At 37.4% G+C, this 17,596-nt stretch overlaps 1 long non-coding RNA gene across 4 annotated transcripts in view; it reads left to right on the top strand.

Annotated features, from left to right (window-relative positions):
- LOC103060482 (uncharacterized) overlaps positions 1 to 13,449 on the top strand; it is an 84,478-nt gene extending 71,029 nt beyond the window's left edge. For 3 of the 4 annotated variants that reach the window (XR_015794363.1, XR_015794361.1, XR_015794362.1), the window contains 2 exons: positions 3,714 to 3,815; positions 5,325 to 6,738. This is a non-coding gene — a long non-coding RNA (uncharacterized LOC103060482). Of the gene's footprint in view, positions 1 to 3,713; positions 3,816 to 5,324; positions 6,739 to 11,584; positions 11,641 to 12,217; positions 12,356 to 13,368 lie in introns of those variants that run through there. The other variant, XR_015794365.1, reaches the window with a different exon arrangement.
- Positions 13,450 to 17,596: the final 4,147 nt, after the last annotated feature.

The following is a 17,596-nucleotide window of genomic DNA, read 5'->3' as shown; positions in this document are numbered from 1 at the left end:
TCAGATATTTTGGTCACCTAATGCGAAGAGAGATCTCTTTGGAGAAGACCCTGATGCTGGGAAAGATTGAAGGCAAAAGGAGAAGAGGATGGCAGAGGATGAGATGGTTAGATAGCATCACTGAAGCAATGAGCATGAAACTGAGCAAACTCAGGGAGGCAGTGAAGGACAGGAAGGCCTGGCGCAATATGGTTCATGGGGTCACGAAGAGTCGGACACGACTTAACGACTAAACAACAACAACAAACATACATCTGTGATATACATCATGAAACATTTGTTCTCGAAACTGAAGGGATCGCAATTTAACATACTCCATTTGCTTTTTTTATAATGATGGTTATTTGAAAATGTTTCTTCAAGACCATAACAAGATACTTTGGTGACTGCTTCTAAATACATGAAGAAGAGAGTTGGTGTATTGGTGTAGCAATTAATTGGCTTCTTTTGATTTTCTGCATCGATCCAACATGTTTCTGCAGCACATTTGGAAAATTTTCACACATTAACTTTAAAAGCACAATTGAGCCTTTCTTCTGTTCTTTCTACCATATGAAAACATTGGAAAACATTGAAAAACATCATGTACATTGCAGTATTAAGTGTTATGAGATTCCAGTACAAGTGCCCCACATGTATTAATCTTTAAAATGTATATTATAGCAGTTCAGATTATTTGCCTGTCCAGCTCTTTATTTATTCTGCATGACAGTGGCTCTCTAGAGGCTCAGGAAGAAGTGTGCTTTACTTGACCTTGTTAACTGGTCATGCCAGAGATTGAACCTGGAATCATTTGCATGCAAAGCATGTACCTTTTCTCTAAGCTACAGTCCCTCTATGATCAGGAAGCAGACTATACATGTCGCAATGCAGACTTCTTGGCAACTGAGGTGTTTACTTTCACTTCTGAGCTCATGGCTCTCACCAATGAGATAAATATGGATATTCTGTATTGCCATTATTCTTTTAAGAACCTGTTACATGGGTTGTCGTTGTTTAAGAGTGAGTAATTCCTGTGAGAATATGCCTTATTTGATTTAGATTTGGGTTCAAACTCTTTCCCTGGGCCCTTACATACCTTACAGAGCCAAAATAATCACTGTATGTAGTGCACTTTTACAGAAATTGGCCAGTATTTATTTATTTAAAGAATGTATAACTCGATCTTCATCCAAAAATGAAAGTTACTGGAGGAATCATGAACAGTGGCTATATGTAAAAATTATATAGAAAAAGGTATGCTTTTCTAAATATGTTACTATATAATCAGAAAGCTTTATCAGATATTGTATCAGTGAATGCATGTGTAAAATGAGAATAGGCTTGATAAAATAGAAAAAGGGAATAGCTAATCACATGCAATCATTCACATCTTGAGCACCTGCATCTTCAGAAGGAAAGTTCCATATGCGTAGATGTTGAATCTGTTTGTTGCTATCCAGAGCACCTGGCACTTTTTGGGTGGTCAACAGGAACCTGGACCACGACTTTAAAATCCAGCCCTAACTACAATCCTACCAGATTCAACTGCATGCCACTATCGCCATCACATGCTGTTTGGTCCTGAACACATGAGTTAGGCTAAAGACATTTTGCACATATGAATTCAAACCTAGTGGTATAAGGTTGGGCAAGTCATTATCTTTCAGGGATAATAGGGATGTATTGGCATGAGGAACAAGCTAGAAAAAAAAGAATTTACATAAATAGTCTTCCCTCCCATACATGCTCACATACTTTACTAGCAAATATTATTTTCAGAAAGAATTCTAAACAGTACCTAAAAGATTATTCTATTCTTCACACCCCTAGTCTGAAGGGAAACATGGAAACATTTCCAAGCATTTGAGAGGCAAGGGAAAGCTAGAATGTTAATGGATTCCATTTTCAAACACCTTTATTCTCTGCAATGACAGATAGCTCAGATGTTATTATGTTGCCAGCTACTTTTGGAGGTTAACAGTTTAGGGACACATTTTGCTTGCAAATTGTCAGAACGATTAAGTTGCTGTGTTTGCAAGGAATTTAGCTGAACAAGAAAAGCTTTGAGCTTGCCCTCTTTAATAACAGAAATAATCCCTTAGCTATTGATATCTGGTTGCCCTTATGATACACAAATCATTGTATCAGTAGCAGATAAAAAGAATGGGGGAAGGGAAACATTTTTCTACCACTCAAACATCTGAGAGATGGTAGTAAAGAAAGCTAGCACACTCTCATGCTCGCTCTCTCTCATTCCCCAGCCACAAGATAATCTTTTAGGATTTTTCAGGATTTTGCCCCCCTGGAACAAAAGCAAACTGGTAAGATAGACCATTAGTTCACTGGGGAAATCTACAGAAGTACTATAATGATTGCTGAGGATCAGCCAATAAAACATAGAATAGTTGCATAGTGTTAGAAGCATCATTCTTGGCTCATATTAGAACTGAGCTGCAAATCTCCAGGCAACTGGTAGATAACAGCCAAGAGGTCCAGAAAATTCAACATCTGGAATGTTGCCTCCCCCATGCACTTTTGATACATCCAATATGAGAAAGTCATTAGCTCATCAAAGAAATCTGCTGTTGAGATGGCTTCCTGTTCTTTTTGGACCAGTGAATACATTCTGACTTTAAGAAGCAAGTTATGTGTACTGTCATCAAGAATGGCAATTAGGGGTCCTTGCCTATGCAGAAAATGGGTGTCATTGATGAATATAATTCTGTGCTTTCAAATCAGTTTTGACTCCTGCTGACTCCGTAGACAAGTCCATGCAGTTTTCTTGCCAACAAAGTGGTTTGCTATTTCCTTCTTCCTAGAGCTAAGCGAGAGAGAGACTGACCTAAAGTCATCCAGATGGCTTCATGTCTAAGCAGGACTAGATCTCATAGTCTCCTGGTTTCTGGCCATTTATTTACCAGAAAAGGAACCAGTTAGGTTCTATGATTCTGTACTTTTTTAAGAATGAAGTTACAATCCCCACTAGACAACAAAGCTTAATTGTTGACTTTGAACCAACCAGTATTTTTCAATCTAACCTATCTGAAATCATAAAGATGTTACCTGACAGAAGTAATGTAGATGTCCTTTTAGAAGAACGGCTGAAAATGTGAACTCTTTTATGGCGTGACAGGTTGATCTGCTGACCTATTGTTATTTATCATGACCCCCACCAACGAACACATTTTCAGGTTGTCCTTCATCCTTCCAGTTCCAGAGTGGGATACAATGAAAAGGGTCTATGCCAAATTAAAATAGACAATTTTTAAAAGTAAAATTCTCACAGGATCACTGTTGAAAGGCAGCTTCATTTTGCAAGAAATAGTAGAGCTTCCCAGAAAGCATCATTTTAGGTTGGGATAAACTGAATCTCCAGATTAAGTGGGTGACCCAAATTGAAACTTACATGTGTATTCCACCTACCTCTTTCATTGTGAAAAAAGAAAGCAGAATTTTGAGTTTGGCTTATTGTACAGGAACTGAGAGAATTTAACAAGAATACAGAGTTGCCTTTGGGCAACTGGATTTTCTGAATTTTACAATTTGGCTGGTTCCATTGTATCTGATTGTAGAACTGAGCACAGTAAGCCTATTCCGTGAGCCAATCTGTGATTTGTGAGACTCCTACAAAGTCACCCCAGATCCTCATTTCTACAGCAGTTTCTTTGAATGTCTGCACTTCAGTTTGCTTTTGTTCAAACTCACACTTTGTATTTTGTGACCCACAACAGGATAACTGAACAGAAGAAGCTGATTATTATCTCATCTACAATAATGTAGACTTCTCTAGATTATGTCCCTGCTCCATGGACTCACTAGGCTGACATACACAGGTCAGTGCTTCTCCACTTTGTAACTCTGGCCTTAGCTGGCTGATATAAAGGTAGGTAGGTAGGTAGGTAGGTAGGTAGGTAGGTAGGTAGATAGGTAGATAGATAGATAGATAGATAGATAGATAGATAGATAGATAGATAGATAGATAGATAATTGAAGCCTCATATGGAACTAAGATTTTATCTAAAATATCTGTAAATACATAGATGTCTATAAAGATATTTGAATTGTACTTGCAGGTCTTGGAATACTGGTGTTTCTACAGGTGCTGCCAAATGTCTTATCCTGGTACTTCTGGGCTAATTTCCAAATTCAAAAAATATGGATGCATTCATATGATGTGGAACACCAGACATTTTACCAAGTTGTGGAAATGGAACAAGCGGGGAGCAAATGAGAAAGCCAGTCTATCGTCTAAGATTGTTTATGGTCCACAGTTGTATTATATCTATATGGCCATTGTATCTAGAAGATTATAGGTGGCACAGTTAGATAATGCTGGGAGATTAGCCATCTTTTCCAATCTCAACAAATGTGCTGGGAAGAGGGAAGTTGAAGCAATGTTATCTGAAGGTGGTAGTTGTACTTCATTTCTGGATGGTGGAACAATTCTGGCTTTGATTCTGAAATGGGCTTGGCTAATATTAATGATTTATCCTCATTTCTGCCAACCTACTTTCAAAGCTCAGAATATCTCAAGGAAGAATGGAATCCAATTATCTTCCTCACACTGCAAGCTTCTTAAGCTTCCTTGTGAGTCCCTGTAGCTGTTCCTCATATGAGCCTTTATGTTCCAATATTTCCCTTTATTCAAAATATAATTAGCAGCAGTCATGATCAGAAAGACAATCTGTGAGATTGTCACCCTTCTTTTGTATTTGCAAATGTAATGTTTCAAACATTGGAGTATAACTGTATAAGGTTGTCTGGATCAAGAACTCCATGTAGCTTTTGAGTGACATGCCAATAGCCTGCAGATGTGAGTAGGGCCAGATGTCAATGGGTCCAGGACAAACATTTAAAGTTAATTGAATTTAAATGAAGTTAAAAAATAATTTATTAAATACAGTCAGTTTGATTGCTGTCCACCTATTTTACAGTTTTCTTGTTCTTTCAAACTAAAATTACAAGTCAACAGCAACTTTTGGAAGAGGTCCGGGACTGGCCCCAAAGTTTTGGAACTTTAGTTTATGCATCTCCTTACTAGTTTTCTGAAATGCTTGAGTGTTCACTTGAGACACTGGCCATCAGAAAATTACACACTCTACATTTTGTGAGCCTTGAAGTTGTGAATATAGAGTGCCAAAGAAAACAGAAGAACAGCTTAGCAATAGAACAGAAGAATTTCATTTGTAATATTGCTTACAGTAACAACAAATTTTACACTGCAACTGTATGCACATTTTGTTGGAAGGGAGTGTGAGTGAGTGCAATAGGATTACTTCTAAACAAATATGCACAGGACTGTGCAGTTATTTCTGGTAATTGTGCTGTTTTTCTACCACTAGGTGGCTGCAATGTGGAGACTTAAAACGTGCACCTGAATCTGTTCATGTCAAGGTTTAACTTGCTGCCAAAAGAGCATTGTAAATAATATATTTGATGTATGAAGTCTCACCAAGATTATAATATACCTACTGATCCCTATGTATGAAATTCTTTGACTATTTCTTGGTCTCCATATCTTTCCCCTTGCAGAGTACTTAAAAGCATGCTACAAATGAGGTGGAGATGAATCCTTTTGCTGGTCTAGAAAGAACATTGGCCCATCTAGTTTCCTAGGAAGTCTAGGTTGCCTAGGCAACCATGTAGAATTGCCTTGTGGTGAAGCTAGGCCTGAGCATAATGTCTTCCTTGAGAGCTGAGCAATTTTTTTGCTCCATTTTCCACAACCAATATCTCACACAACACAAGATGCAGTGCTGTCCTGGGGGCAGGGAAAGGGGCTCAGACTTACAAAAGTGGAGTCATGGCCATGTGATGCAAGCTCCACCCTTTCTTCCATGTGGTTCATGAAGTTTCAGCCATACCCAAAAAGGGTGGAAGTTGCAATGTTCATCATTCTGACAAATGTAGTGAGATCCTGTGGACACCACTGCTAGGCTGAACTGTGGCATCTGATCCCAAGTGGGATAAATTCAAAGTTTCCATGTCATGGAGGACATGAGTTCCTGAGTTATTTCTGATACCGCAGCCTGTGCATGTATGGTGAATATGAAACTAGAAAGGAAGAAGATGCAGCATCATTGTCAAGAATACCTCAACTAGTTCAGGAAGAGAGGTAGTTGAAGAGCAGGTAAGCAGTATCCCCTTTAAAATTCTACTTAGTATCCTTCCCATCTTCAGAAAAAAAAAAAAAAAAGTGGAAGATAACAGAATCACAGCAGACTCTAGTGATGGCAATATTCCACTCTTTCATGTCTGCTGTAAAGAGAAACTAGGCGGACAAAACTGGGAGATTTACTTGCCCACTTTTGCTCTATAGCTTTCCAGATTAGCACCCTCATACAAGGTCAAGGCCTGAAAATTTCTTATTTTCCCATTTAACTGATTGGCATTCTGCAGCAGTATCTTCAGCCTCATATCTTTTAATATAGAATGCACTACAGTCTAATGTACATATACAGAGAGAAAGGGAGGGAAAAGTCAGTTAATGGTAGCATTTTGCTAAAGAACAGCTAATACTGATGCTTACTTATAAATATAATTTAATCTCTAGTTGTGTTTAATTTCTAGTAAAGGTCAAAAAGATGTTGGCATTCAGACAAAGCTACAAAATCTGCCCTGATACACCTTGAAATATATGCTGCTTTATAGCTGGGTTATAAAGACACCAAATGATCTGACTGATATTTAAGGGGAACCAAAGGACCTTCTGACATTAATATTCATTCTTCCAGGATATATTCATTGAGAGAGACTAATAAACTTATAAGTACAATGAGCCTTGTATCAAGTCTGGTGATTTGGAACTGGGGTTGGAGTGAAATTCTCTTTCACCCTGAGAGTCAGCTTGCACTGCAAGTATGATGTTTACTCTACGTGCTCCAGAGGTTCATAGTGGTGTGTTTCAGCTGTTGTTGCTTGCTAACTGAAAGCATTCTGGTAAAAATGTCTCTTTGGAAATCAGGATGCTCTTTTCACATTCATCTTTAACAACTTCTTTCAGTTCATTCTGTAATTCCTCTAGTTCTCTATCAATGAGGTTCAAGAGGTCAAAGTGATTCCTAATGTTCTTCTTGAAAATGGTGCATTTGTGTTCAAGATCATATCAGGGAAACTGACTGGCTTTCGTCTTCTTTAGCTTAACTTGGAGCTTACACGTGAGCAGTTCACGATCTGTTCCATAGTCAGCACTCAGTCATCCATGTCTTTGATGCCATAATTGAGCTCCTCCACCTTCTTTTAGCAATAATAGAGTCAATTTGTTTTCTATATATTTTGTCTGGTGATGTCTATGTACAGAGGCATCATTTTGGTTGTTGGAAGACAGGGTTAGCTATGAAGAATTTGTTGGAGTGGCAGAAATTAAGGAAGTCAATCTCCTGCTTCATTTTGGTTTCCTCCAACTACAACTTCTTCTTTAATGTTTTTTAATCCAACTACATCTTCTTCTTTAATGTTTCCAACTTTGGCACTGCAGTTTCCTATCACAAGTAGCACTTCTGGCTTGCATGTTCTGTCAATTTCAATATGAACTTGATCATAAAGCTCATCAACCTTCTCTTCTTCTGCATCAGTGGCTGGAGCATAAATCTGAATGATCATCATATTCAAGGATTGTCTAATCAATAATATTCAGTCAATGATTGCATTGCAGCCAAGTACCATTCTTGCTATACCCTTCCAATGCTGTTCCTTCTTTGTTTTTCATGTCCTGAGTAATAAAGTGAACCTCGGATTGAAAGTGTCTGATCATAGTCCATCTCAATTCAATGATTCCTAAGATGTCAATCTGTAGTTGTTTCATTTAATACTTCACTGTGTTAAACTTTCCTGGGTTCATGCTTCTTATGTTCCATGTCCCTACTGTAATTTGTAGCTTCAGATTTTCTTTTCCTCTATGACAGTATCAGCAACGAGATGTCCCAAAAGCTTTTTTAAAACCATGTCATAAACGCCATTAGTACTCTGAGTGATCCTCAGCTCTTCCTCGGTAGCAGGTTGCGTGCCATGAGTGCCTGAGGGGCCTGTTATCCAGCACTACATCGTCAATCATTTTATGTATTTTATCCATCTGGTTTCCTTGGTAAAAATACAGGAGTGGTTTATCATTGCCTTCTCCTGTGCAGTATGAATTGATGCCTTTGCCATTGTCATTAAAGTGACCATCTGCCTCCAGCATCTTCTTATATTGCTGCAGCCCAACATAGGTACCTGCTTGCCTTAGCTGAGCAGCTGGGATGACCTTCATGAGAATATATACTGTTGGCATACAATCCTCAAGTTCTTTGCCCATCCCTCCAAGGAACACCTGCCCACCACCACAATGAGGCAGCACAGCAGGACTTTGGGGGGGGGGGAGGGCTCTCTATCCATACATCTTTTTTTAAAATAAAATCTGTCTGCAAATTTCAGAAATTTATTGTTTAATAGGAGCTTTGTTTTAAAACAATTAAATACTGTTTATTAGCATGTTGATGCTATCTGGAAAAGCCCAAGAGGCAGAAGTGACAAAATAATTCTTTAACATTGATACAGCATCTACAGCTCTATTTAGAACTATTGAAATTGGATTTCAGTACTATTTGGAACTACTGACACTCAACTATTTGGAAACTTCTCTTTAAACTGAATTACAATAATTTAATATGTTTAAAATTAGACTGTCTTTAAGCCTAGCTTGAGAAATATGGTAGTGGAAGCAGAACATACAAAAGCTGATAGGAGTGTAAAAATATCTGTGAGCCTCTTTTGTACCAATTACACTGATTACCAGTTTGCTTTCAAAGTTCTAACTGTAACCTTAAACCTTAAGAGGTCACCTGTCCATGTACTGAAATTATTGCTATGATTTGTGCTCATGTGCCTATGGATTAGAACAGCTAGATTCTTGGAGACAGCTCTTCAGGAAAAATAAAAGGTACTGTATATCCATCAATGGGAAGGATTGAATCACCACCTCATTTTTGCTAATTTTACTAGTCTCTTGATAAGCTGGGAGACAGAAGGTGGCAGTACTAGAAGCTAAAGCAGGATAGTCTTCAACAATCCTGACCAGAAATGCAACTAAACTTAAAAGGCTGAAGGCCAGTATTTACAGAGAATCTGAAATCCTCCCCATAATCTGCTTGAGGGTCAAACCACCAGCTGTTCCCCAAGACAAGGCCTAAAAGCTATTTGGCCAATAAAAGAAAAAGATAACCAGGACCTTTCCATAATTTATTCTCCACACGATAGTACTGATTTTCTAAGACTTCTTATTTGCTTCTTCTTAGCTGCTGATTGAAATATCAATGTCATTTCTCTTTGCCAAGACACAAAGAGAAGATTCCAACAACAATTCAGGTTAGCTTTTGCCTGCCAATGGCCCCAGCTTGAGGCTCCAACTTACAAAACACACATTTGCAGATTTAGTTTGCTTCTAAGATAGTTACAATGATATTGGTCTTCTAGATAGGAGGCATGTTATGCTTAAAAAAAAAAAAGGAAGGGAGGCCTATTGAATTATTCTTCATTCATGATTTTCTTTAGAATAACATTTCATTAAAATGAAAACATTAAGAGCATGATAGATATAACACACACACACACACACAGAGTAGAGGCTAATATGTTTTGAGCCTCCATATTAAATATTTTAAAGAGTTGACTATTTTGTTTCCTACTTGCACAACATTGCTGAAAACTGAAGGATAGTTTAATCCAAATCCAAATTAAAGCTAGAACTCAATGGGTTTAAAATAACACTTTCTAATTCCACCACTGATTGGATTTCACTGTTGGCATGACACACAAACCCTACCCGTGACCTAGTGTTTTACCTCAATGCTTCCCTCATCCCAGACAGAAGCAGTACCCAGAGATCTCAAATCAAGATATATCAACTGAACAGTGAAAAGTCGACTACAGTTGGAATGCTGGATGTCACATTACTAGAGGTTTATTGGATGCTACCTTCCAACTTAGGCTATACCTTTGTGGTATATTAAAGTATTAAAAATGATAATTGCACTGCTAGATGATTCTGACAGGATTAGAATGTTCAGTAAATAACATGCTGGAATAATACATTGAGTATAAGTAAAAGAAAAACACAATATTATAACGGTTAAAATTGAAATAGATATATAAACATACACACACATGTAAGGAGGTACTATATAAAAGGAATAAATGCCAATTGGCCTTCACTTTTTTCAGTGATTAAAAACGTAAAAGGAATTGATGCTTTGAATTCTCCACTCAAGTTAAAGCATGTGTATTGAAAGACTTCAGGATGGATTAGAGTAAGTATGCACAAATCAAACAGATTCAGGCCCTGAAGGCCCCCAAATCTAAGGATAGGTGTTCCCCCACCACACACACACACACACTTGACACTGAAAGTGTCATTGAGCATCTCATATAATATAAGTCCCTGAATGGAGATTGTTAAAGCTGGATAGAAAGTAGGGAAACATAAACCTAACCAAGGTAGGTGGCATGTTAGTATTGCAGTTGAGTGCAAATGCATTAAATTATATTTGTGGAATCCAACATCACAGGATAAGTTAGTTCAGAGACCAAAAAGAAAGAAAAATTGAATTAAATAGATAGATATGGTTAAATTGTAACAAATGTCTGGGCCTGGGGGCCTCTGATGTGCATCTAGAGTTCTGTATGAGAATAATGTCATTGTTTTTTCAGGTTTTAATTTAAGAGGAAAATAATATTATACATTTTATGTGATAGTATTCATGGATATGATAAACTCTTGCATGGGAGCCAGGTATAAGAATTCAGCTTTAGTGAATTAATGTAGGAGATAATATAATCTATGCTTTTCAGGCTGAGGATGAGTATGGGTTGGAACATACTCATCCTCTAGACTTTACATCTACAAGCACAAAATTGGAAACGCTTATCTAAGCCATTGAGCCCAGTCCCTGTTCCATGCAGTAGTCCTGACATAAGTTTCTCCAGTCTCTGTGTGAACATATTCAGTGGTGGGAACTCACCATACCTCAGTAACTGATTTCACTGTCAAATTGTTCTCGCTGATAGGAATGTTTTACTAACATTTATCTGGAATCAGCCAATCTGTAAATGAAGACAATTGCTCTGTGAATTGCCCTCTAGGATGATAGGGAACAGTCTTAGTATTCTTCTCTGTAACATGATTTTAGATACCTGAAGACTACAATCACATTCCCCCTCAGTCTTCTCAACACAACATTTCCAGTTCTTTCTAGTTTTATTCATATTTCTTAGTTTCATGTTAATATTAATTAATATTAATATTAGTTTCATATTAAGTCATATTCATATTGCTTAGCTCATGTCCTTCTCTAAACCTGTTCCAGATTTGGCTGAATCATTTCTGTTGTACCCATAAACAATATAACACTTTTTAGCAGCTTTTAAATAATGTGGCAATATGGATTTAGATACAATATATATAGTAATACCTGGGTTCACGAACGCTTCTGTTCACGAACAATTCGGTTCATGAACAGCAGCGTTCGCAAAATTTTGCTTCTGTTCGCGAACTCTGCATCGGGTGACGAACACAACCCGTGGCCATCTTCCCTGCTCTGACATGTGGTCATGGCTTCCTCTAGGTGAGATCGCGGTCACAGACAGACACTTGCTGTGAAGCTTTTTGGTGTCACCTCAAGCAAGGTTAGTGTTCTCTCTCTTCATACTGTACTGTACTGTACTTTGTTTCATATTTTTGTGGTTAAAAAAAATACATATGGTTCAGAACAAATTAACCTTATTTACATTGAGCCTTATGGGAAAATTTGATTCAGTTGGTGACCAATTTGGTTGGCAACCACGTTCGTAGGGGTCAGAACGAATTAACCTTATTTACATTGAACCTTATGGGGAAATTTGATTCGGTTCGCGACCAATTTGGCTCGTGACCAGAATAGCGGAACGAATTAAGTTTGTGAACCGAGGTACCACTGTACTTTGAAAGAAAAGTCACATTTAACTATGTAATATAGAAAAAAAAAATACATTTCCAGTAGTGCTGTGCAGAGATCCAGATTTGAAGAGTAAACTGTGATTTGAAGTCTGTGTGGGCATGTATGCTGCACCTGTTAGAAATGTCTTAAACCAGCTATGCTTTTTTTCTGGATTTGTGTGGCTGTTCTCCATAGCTGGCAAGTCTTTCCAGGAAAAATACATGCTTAGTTGAAGATGTTTCTGAAAGTGTCATGTGACATGCTCCAAATCATATTTTGTCTTTCAGATCCAGATCTCTACACAGCCTTAATGCCTAGATTCATGCAGGGACAGAATAGAAGGCAGACCCAAAGAAGATAGATTCATCACTAAGTGGAATTCCATCTGTTAACAATGCTGCTGACTTTTACAGATTCATTAAAAGGTTGGAACAGAGCATATGTCTAGAGGCATGTTGAAATATGTTTTACCATTGTAACCTGTAACTTCCTTAATAAACATTATTTGCCTTTTTAATCCTTATATATCTTATATATACATTTTTATATATACATTTTTAATGGAGTTGGTTTTACTCACAGATATTCAATTGTTCAGTTCTTCTGACTCTTCATAAACAATGTATATATTTTTGTCAAGATTGCAACTGTTTCTATGAGTTCTTGTAAGCTCATACTTGTGTCACCAATGATAACATCAAGCCATTTGGTCTTTTGTTGGCGTCTTTTTCAATTGCCTTTGATTTTTCCAAGCATCAGGGTCTTTTCCAATGATTCTTGTTTTTGCATTATATTTTCCAAAACATCTAAGCATTAGATTTATTATTAGCATTTCTAGAGAGCAATCTAGTTTTATATCACCTAGCACTGGATGATTTGTTCATGTAGTCAAAGGAATTCTCAACAATTGTCTTCCACAACAATTTCAAAGGCACTGTTTTTATTTGCCCAGCCTTTCTGATGATCCAGCATTCACAATCATATGTTACAACTGGGAATAAAAATGGACTTGACAATAAGTATCTTTGCCATCAGTGTGATGTTCACACTTTAATGTTTTGTCTAGATTTATCATAGAGCTCTTCCTCATGACCACATTAATGTGTTTCCCTCTTTTTCTTGAGTTAGGGGTTAATTTGTCTGTTTGTTTAGACTTAAATTGCTTCCCTTACCCAAACAAACCTTTGCCCCACCTTAACAGCAAAACTAGGCAGAGTTGCTGCCCTTGTACAATTTAATATGGGGTAATTTCAGTAAAGGAAATGGTGGCCTCCCTGCTATCCTATCCTGTCTCTCCTAGTATCACCTACCAGCAGGAAAGACAACCACCAATTTCTCCTCTGAACATGTGTCACAACAAGATTGGGAGTTCAGGATTTATATTTTATTATTTATTTAGTCTTAATTTGCATTAATTACTGTGTGCATCTTCTGACAGGATGTCCAGAGTAATGAAGATGACTTTGACAGAAATGTGCAAGAACCATTACCTAGGCACAGGGGAGTAAAACATTCTTTAAACCTTGGGAAAGAAGATAATATTCAGAAGCAGCTGAGGCAGAAATCCCCCTGATTCACTGGGTATAAGAAGGTAGGAAGGTACAGCACAATCAGACTTGCAAGATTTTATTATTATAACCAATCTCAATAAAATGTAGTTCTAGTCTTCCTGTGGAGCTGATTTCCTAGTCTTTGAGGTAAATCAAAATGAACTGGAGTATGGAGATAGCCTTGAAGAAGAAGTGCAAGAACCAGTGCAAGAAAAGAAGGTGGGGTAAGGAAGACACTCAAGATATTCCTCCCTTGATTCTGTTTGGTGTAAGAATGTGCAGAAGGAAAATCTGACAGGCTTTCAAGATTTTGTTATTAAATCTTATAACAGTGAAGCAGAGTTCCAGTAGTCCTCACACTGTCGTTTCCTACCTCGAAGAGCTAACAGGGAGAAAGCAGAATTAGAAAGCACTCTTTCTATTGGAAACAAGCTGAAGGGGCAGGACTAAGATTGTTCCAGTCAGGGGAAAACAGAAGAGATCTAAAGAAAGAAACAAAGATGAGATCCCTTATTTCTCTTCTTATCCCCAGTGCTCATACCGGTCAGTAGCATAATAGGCACAATGAACTGATGCATCTAAAATTGTCTTTTTGTGGTACATAGAAAATATTCATGTGCAACAGATAATCCTGCAAATTAAGAATTTGATAATTTAAGAAGAAACCCTTCAATATATTAATCCATGTGGACATGACTTATGTATTAAATTTATTAAGGCATTTGTTGCTATGGAAAAATCTTCAACGGATTTCAGTGGGAGATAAAAGCTTTCTCAAACTTTGGCATGGAATGAGCATTATCCACTGAAGTCTGTCATACTAGGTTCAACAACTCAAAGAAGAAAATGTGCATCTAGGAATTATGTATTTCAAAAAGAAAGTGCATTTGGCAACTTATAGTTAGGGTTAGGGTTACTCTTAGAAAGCAGAATACATTTAGGATATTTAAAAAGTGAATTTTAGGAAAAATTGCAAACAAAGCTATGTCAAAAAATGCAGATTTTCTCCTGCTTTTATTTTTAAAGCACTGGAATTGATTAAGACATACAATCTTAATAGGCACCAGATTTTGACTGCTTTGTACATTCCTGTTGCTATGACTTGCTAATGAAAGAACTATGGTGATGCTACATAGTAAGAAGCTTTTACAAAGGCTAAAGATTTGATAATGACAAAGGCTGAAAAAAAAATGGTAAGGTGCATAAGGTTGAAGGACACAAGTTTTATTTAAAACATATTCATAAAAAGCAAATTGAAGGAAAATCAATTAAAATTTAATTTTAATAATTAATAATTTCATTAATAGTGTTCTGATGTGTATTTTAACAATAACATGTGGTATCTTTTCTTTGGCCCAATTTTCCAAATAAATCAGGAATATGGTTACTGGGAAAAAAGGTTATGTTTTTAAACAGAAAAGGTTAATAGTTAGGTAACAAAATATTTTTTTTTAACTTTGTGCCAATTTTTTTCTTAAGGTGACAGGTATGAAAAAGGGGTAAAAGAAGTTCCAAAAGTACCATACAGAGGGAAAGATAGAGTGATTTGAAGGAACCGAGTTGTCCATTATTTATTGACTCTCACAACAAGGAGTATTGTATAGGGTTTTATTCATCTACATCGTGAAATGTACTGCAGTCCACAAGTTTGACTAGAAATATCAGAATGAAGTTGCCATGCTGGTCTAGAATAAATATTTTTGTTCAGGATTTTGACTATCAACAGCATCCCGATATATGCAACAGGGACATTCACAAACTGGGTTTTAGGACCAGATGCCATCTGTTATTAATCTCAAGGTATAAAGTTATTAAACACTGATGTTCTACCATCGTAGATGGACTATGTAACCAAAAGGGTTTATCTAACATTTATTTAACATCCTGTCTGTTAGTAGTCAATCTGGCACTCTGCAACAATAAGCTGCATAGGTTAATTAAGAATTGTGAAACAGAGTTATCTTTTTCATTTGTCTTTCATTCACTGCATATAAATTTCCAGTTCATAGCTTTCAGGTTTCATTCAAAGAGAAATGTCCATGAATAAATAACAATGACCAGGGGAAGAGTTGCAAATGCAGTCAAGTGATGATTAACAAGTAAGATTGGCTGGAAATTCTGGGTTTAAAGTCTCAACACATCTGGAGGGTCTCCAATCAGGGGAGGATGTTATACAATGATGAACTGGCTTAAGAAATATAAATATCTGCAAATCTGAAAGAGGACTCCATTGATGGGCTTAACTGTTTGATCCAAACTGAAAACACCGGATGGAAGAAAGTATTGTAATATCGATGCAAAAGATCCTCAGGAAAATTGTCAGTTTCTTTCTTGGGGTCTCCAAAGATTCATTTCAGACCAACATATTATAGAAGCCTAAAGGTACTGATCTGAGGAAAAGGAAAAAAAAAAAGTTATTTTTGGGTGTTTAACTGTCTGGATATTCCTCGGATCTTGTAGTGTAGGACTGTTTATTTAGCATATCGTTATATGGGGAGCTGATTGATCATCCTACACTGAGCCAGTTTTTCTTTTTGGAAAAAAAATGCATTTCTTTCTGTGCTTGTTGGATTGTATCATTTGTCCTATAGCTATTCTTGGTGGCTATACACTGTGTCTTGGCTAAGAACAGGTTTCTGTGGAGAACAGCCCTGACACAAACTACATGAACTAGCTTGATTTGTGGAAATTTTGCCCTGGCTTTTTGGTAAGTTATTTCATTATAGGCATACCGAGAGGCTGCTTGCTTGCTTGCTTATTTAGGGCCTGGTTACGTGAGGGACCACTTGTCTCCCGTAGCATCTGCCCGGCCAATTAGATTCTGCAGGGTTGGTGTGCTCTGAGTTCCTTCGATGAAACAATGTCATCTACTGGGACCTCAGAAGGTTGTCTTCTCCGTTGCAGCACCTGCCCTCTGGAATGAGGTCTGGAGGATCCCCATTCTGCTGTTGTTTAGAAAAGCTGTGAAAACCTGGCTTCATCACAATTGCTATCTTTCCTTTTCTTTTTCCTTTTCCTTTTCCTTTTCCTTTTTCTTTTCCTTTCCTTTTCCCTTTCCCTTTTCTTTTTCTTGTAATTTCTTTGATTGTTCTGAGCTGCCTGGAGTCTTTGAGAGCTCAATGGCATGCACGTTTAATATATTATTATTGGTTGCACAGTCAGCCAGATGTTTAAACAAGATTTGGCATTTTTTATCCACCTATTGAGTTCTTCCCAAGGACCTGGGATAGGCAGAAGTTGTTGTTTGATGGTGTTGAAGGTACTGTCACAGGATATAAGCTGTTCCAAGTAAAGCTGCCTTTTGCAATTGACTGATGGTGATTTTGTCAATGCCATGGTCTTCAAGTGGTGATCCAGATGTTTTGTGATTTTTTTCCAGTTCTTTCTCTTCTATTCTTCTGTCTTCAGGTATCGCAATTTCCACTATCTAGGCTTTTTTGTCTTCCTTATCAACAGTTGTTAAATCTGGGGTGTTATGTGGCAGGTGCTTGTCTGTCTGAATTCTAAAGTCCCAGAGGATTTTAGCTTCATTTTCTATTACTTTTTTTTAAAAAAAAATTATACCATCATCATCATCATCATCATCATCAGTTATAGTAATATATATTACTATATAATTGAGTTATAATAAATAACTCAAGGTGGCCAACAACACCTAATACTCCTTCCTCCTCCTATTTTCCCCACAACAACAATCCTGTGAGATGAGTTGGGCTGATAGAGAGTGACTCATGTTTAAGGCACTAGGCTAGAAACTGGGAGACCATGAGTTCTAGTCTTACCTTACATATGAAGCCAGCTAGGTGGCCTCTCAGCCCAAGGAAGTAGGCAATGGCAAACCACTCCTGAAATCTTGCCAAGCAGGACCAGTCCAGGCAGTCAGCAGGAGTCAGACTTTATGTCCAGAATCTATCAAATAAGAGAGTGTCTCAAGTGCCTTTGAAGCAGCCAAAGGGTCTGGCCTATATTGGTCTTTTAGACCATTTAAGTTGTAGATATCACCATTGTTGCAAACTGGGAAGATCAAATTCAATTTGCAGTTGGGAGAAATCCTTAGAACAGTCATTATATAATAATTAGTTTAAAGTCCTGGTTTCCCCAGGAAACCAATCAAAC

The sequence above is a fragment of the Python bivittatus genome, unplaced genomic scaffold, assembly GCF_059951505.1.
Source record: "Python bivittatus isolate LINGU-HERP-01145 unplaced genomic scaffold, Pbiv_v1 ctg000980_np1212, whole genome shotgun sequence".
Classification (NCBI taxonomy): domain Eukaryota; kingdom Metazoa; phylum Chordata; class Lepidosauria; order Squamata; family Pythonidae; genus Python; species Python bivittatus.
Note: the sequence above shows the minus strand (reverse complement) of the source record. Positions and strands in the feature narration are given on the sequence as shown.